The sequence below is a fragment of the Glycine max genome, chromosome 15, assembly GCF_000004515.6.
Source record: "Glycine max cultivar Williams 82 chromosome 15, Glycine_max_v4.0, whole genome shotgun sequence".
Lineage (NCBI taxonomy): Eukaryota > Viridiplantae > Streptophyta > Magnoliopsida > Fabales > Fabaceae > Glycine > Glycine max.
The window spans coordinates 38,501,830-38,507,024 of record NC_038251.2 but is presented as its reverse complement, the minus strand read 5'-3'; the positions used below and the strand labels follow the sequence as shown (position 1 = coordinate 38,507,024).

General features: G+C 34.1%; 1 pseudogene; it reads right to left on the bottom strand.

Annotated features, from left to right (window-relative positions):
* Positions 1 to 224: 224 nt before the first annotated feature.
* Positions 225 to 4,842, bottom strand: LOC100807085 (protein argonaute 10-like; annotated as a pseudogene).
* Between the last annotated feature and the right edge of the window lie 353 nt (positions 4,843 to 5,195).

Here is a 5,195-nt window from a genome sequence, read left to right as displayed (position 1 = left end):
GGTTGGCCCCTTGCTAACATCGTCAAAAGTTAAGACTTTTGATGACGGTTTCATAAAAAGTTGTCTTAGAAATACGTGGCCTTCTAAGATGGTCGTTAGCTAACCACCGTCTTAGAATGTAATTTTTTTAAAAAAATTAATTAATTTTAAATAATAAAAACATTATTATGAAATGACAAAAACAAAATTAAGAATTAGAGAGCTAGGAGGTCATATTTCTTGTATTACCGAATCATACCACCACTAACTAAGGCACAAACAAGGTCATGCCACATTTTGTAGAAATCTTGTATGAGTTCTTTCACACACTAAACCAACTTATTTTGTCAGTTCAGGTCGGTGTTGAGATGCTACTACCTACATATTCAACAATATATATCAGCTATCAAAACCCTCAAGAACTACTGCAAAATTAAAAAATCAAGACAAATGGATCATAAGCTTACAGCTGGTAATGAAGGGCTGGAGTCTTCCCCATTTTCAAGATGGGTAGCATCCGCTCCAAATCTTATACTTGGTATGTCACTAACCAATGCCAACACAACAGCTTACACCATTAACCAGAATGATGTTTCTACCTCCCATCTTCATTAAGAAGAGGTCAAATGATGATTAATTAGTAGTTGGAAACATACCAATGAAGTCAAATAATTCCAACAATATCCATAGAGCAGAGTGGAACCCATTACTAGGTCCACAAGGATGGATACCATTGCATGCATTTTAGTGAACAATATGTTTGTGATGAAGGCATGAAAGAAAGACGTCAAGGTCAACAATGAGGAGCTCTTGTTGTCGGATTGTAATGGAATCATCACCAAATCCATTGGGTGCAAGCTTCATTAGATAGAAAAGCCTGTTGGATTAGAGCTAGATTAGGCGCTAAGTGCTCTTGGCTTTGGATGGGGTTGTTAAGCTCTTCAATTTAGAGGAAGGGGTGTCTTTATTGTCAATTGAACTCCCTATATATTGCTTTATTGGATAGTGTATAGTATATACTCTACAATGATCCTGATAATGATTATGATTTGGCTTATGTGATCTCTATATGGTTGGAAATGTAGATATCCTATCAGTACCAATAACCTCTCCAAACATGAACCTAGCCGATGTAATTATTGGTAGCATACCTAAGCGTATTGACTATGTATAACCCCTCGATACCAATATTTCATAAGGCCTGAGTCCTACAAACCTAGTAAGTAGTAACTATGGTTTGTAGTTGTCATCATCATACTATATTAGTGGGCTTCATCTTGTCTTAATGACACCACAATTGTTATTGACCTGGTTATTAGTATATAAAATTATTAGAGTATATTTTACTCTGTAGTGCTCTTTATTTTGAGTATAAAAATAAAATATACTCTTATACTCTAATAAAAATAAGACCATAGGCTCCATATTTAGTATCAAGTTATCAACATACTATATCAATCAAATATCTAATTATTTTGAATCTCAATTCCTATTTTTCTCCCTCACTACCTACATCAAGGGTAAGGCTGCATATAATGACCAAATAGCAAAAAAATATATATCAGAAATCACTAGACATTCAATCTTAAGAATTTCAATAGATCATAGATTTTACCATCCATTATGAAATTCCTTAATTTCTTGTTAGTATGATATTTGGACAAAAAAAATTCATTGGATCAAGTCAAAGTTGATACTCAGAAGAACCAACTCATCCTTGTTTAGGATTTCCGGTGCAAGTCAGTTAACCAACTCATTACACCTTGTGCCAAAATTATAATTTAACTATGAACGGGTTGGTAGAGATAATCCAACCAATACAAAAGGTAGGAAAGACTTGACTTGCCAACAACTTATAACCAGTACACACGATTTTTATGCACAAAAATTTATGCATGCAATAATGGTGAAGAAAACCAAAAAGGATGGACAGTTGTCAGTCAATTGGAAGAAATTGATCAAAAATAAATTGGAAGAAATTGATAGTAGACTTAAAGGAAATAGCTATTTCATGTCACTGAGATTTGTGAGAAAACAAACCTTCACATTGATTTTCAAAGACACATAGCCAAATATTGCTTAGTGATCTTAAAGACATGCTTAGTCATTCATCATTGAGAAATTAAACCAAGGTCTATTTCACAAATACGCCTGAGATCACCTGAAAACAAAATATAATTATATGAAATTATGAATATTTACAATTAACTCAGAACATAGGTTACATATGTCACAACAATTGAAGTAAATGACAATCACAACTTTATATAGCATGTACTTTTATTATAATTTAAGGGGGCATACCATAGAGAGAACCATTGTTGTCGGGCAATATTGCTAACAAAAGCTCCAATTCCTTTCCTTTTGTTTGTTGACATGGTCAACATGCTTCAAAGCTTTCTCCACGTGTTTCGATTTGGCATTGTAGATGGGGATAACAGGCTCTGGATTAAATTCCTACAACAAAAAAACAATATATAGTGCATTTGTCCCCACTTCAAACACTAAAAAACATAATAGCTGGAAATCTACTATGTCAGATACTTGTCAAATTTGGACTAATTCAGTACAAAAAGTGTGAGCAACACTGTCTTGTACGCTTCGTGAAAAATTTATGCATGCCCACGGGCTGACAGTCATCCCATTTATCATTTTCTGTATCATTCAAGTATTAGCTGACATAGTGACCAGTAGTAATAATTATTGCATGAAATTTCGCACTAAACAGGAATAGCACATACCTAGGAATTTCATAATTTAAATTAAATTGGACCAAAGAGTTGAGCAAAAATAATATTGTTATAAATCACTATTAAAAATATTAGCATTTCCCTTTATTTTTTCAAAAACAAGGAAAAATTATTGCATTTCACAACTGTTTGAAAACAGATCATTGTAATATCAACGTACACTACCTTCTGACCAACTTGGGGTAAACAATTCTTTTCTTTCCCACTTTCATGATATTTAAGTTGTAGACAACTACTACGTATCAATGATTAGTGAGAGAAAGAGTAATCATAGTTAAAACTGAGAATGTTTATATGATATTACCGAAACATGACAAAACTGAGAAAGTTTTTCCTTAACATTGTCATGAAGTTCCTGCAGATGATAAAACAAAAATATTCAATCATTATTATGTGGAACCAACAAGATAAAAAGAAAAAGTACAAAAGCAATACAAAGACCTTTGAACTACCACAAGCAAGAAGATTTAGGGTCAACCTTAACCCTCTAAGTTGGCGGACACTGTGTTGAGTTGGCTTTGTTTTTTGTATATTAAAATATTCAGTAAATAAATGATAATGTTAAATTGGTTTTACCATTGCAATAACAACCCAATCCATTTATTAATGGCGAGGCATATATCTAATATCATTTTATGTTCACAAATAATACTAAATACTTTTTTATAGTTTATTTGTAATAAAAGCATGAATATAAAATGATATCTATGGTGAGTAATAATATACCAATATTGGGGGAAAGACCCATCTGAGTAGGCCTTATGCTTTGGTAAAATCCACACCACGATTCCAAACCCTCTCCAAGCCATTGTGGTCTTCTAATTTCAGGTGAAAAGAAGGACCTCCCAATTGGGAAAAACCTTTAGAAAATGAAGCTGTGGGAAGAAAAAAAACTTCAAGTTTCACATTTTCTTTCAATTATTTTGCAAAACTACCTCTTAGATGATAGCTCTCTAAATACAATGTCAACAATTTGGAGTGTTTCTCAATTATTATGCCAATTTGACCTGCCAACAAACTTGATCTCCACTCTATATTCTCTTTCCCTTCTAAAAATGGTGCAAGTGTCAGTTGGAAATTGAACTTAATTCAAATGCTTACACACGCACACACATACACCCACACACACACACATACAGTCCATCATGTTTATGTTTTGAAGCCAAATAGAAGTATGGAATTACTATCCAATACTAAATCTTACTTGGATCCATTAACTCCATCTTCATCATCAACAACCTTTATCTTAAACTCTCTCCATGAAAAAGGAAGTGGCTCTGCAGTGTACAAACTTTTTGTGTCATCATATGTTGGAAGCCTCATCCCAAGGTCAGACTCTTTATACAGCCTCACTAGTTCTGCTATAATGGACCTGTTCACTGCTTTGGAAGACACTTCAGCTGTAATATTGACCTACAAAACACGACAAAGGCAACAAACAATAAGAACAAAAATTCAGGCCAAATTTTTAAGGAGTCATAAATGTTACTACTAGGAAAAAGGACACCAAAAACAAATCTTTATGCAATTGAACAACACATAAAAGAACTTAAACACTTCCTTAAAGGGCTACAGTTGTTTTCTGAGTCACTCACAATAAGTCACATAACCCCAACTTAATTTTTCCTTGCACAAGGCTATACTAGTCTCATAAAGACCAAGCAAGCAAAACGAGCCTTACATCATACTGGTTCAAGTCCTTGTATGGTAACTATGCAAAGAAGTGGTTAGACTTCACAATGCACTTTCTTCCAACTTGTCCATAGCCAGGTCTAGAAGCAAAGCTCAAAGACTTGCTTGAAGTAGGGTAACTCATATCTTTTTCACCACACATGATGCTTCCATTTTCAACACCTCTAGTCACAATAGGTCTCATCAAAATATCTCCTTGATCAAATTTTCTTCCTTCACCTCTACTCCTTCTTCTCCTGTTGTTCCTTGCCTGAGGTGAAGTTTGGTTTTGTGGTAGTTCCTGTTGTGGTAGTGGTGGTGGTGGACCTTTGCCATTTCCAACAGCTCTAGGAACCTTCTTAGCTCCATTGATGGGATTCTGTAAATGGGGTTTGTTCACAAGTTGTTGTTCTAAGCCCTCCCATATCTGTCTCACTAGCATGTTCACCTTTTGTGAGTGTTGGCAAATGAATACACATAGAAGAATAAGCATACTTTGTCAAAGAGAGGACCAATTTTTAATGTTTAGTTTTTGCTTATAACAACAAAAACGAAGATGGAAATCTAATGAGTAGTAATTGCTGTAAAGTAAGAACCCAAAAAGTAAGACTTAATTGTTATGGGTTGTGTTCTCAATGGACTAATGGATAAAGTAACATATTGGTAATGGTATGATGTGAAAACTATATGGTACATGCACTGTTAAAGGATACAAACATTATTACTATTCCTATGCAAAACTTAAGAATCCAAAAAGACTGTTTGAGCAACCAAACCCAAAAATGGTGAGGTGAT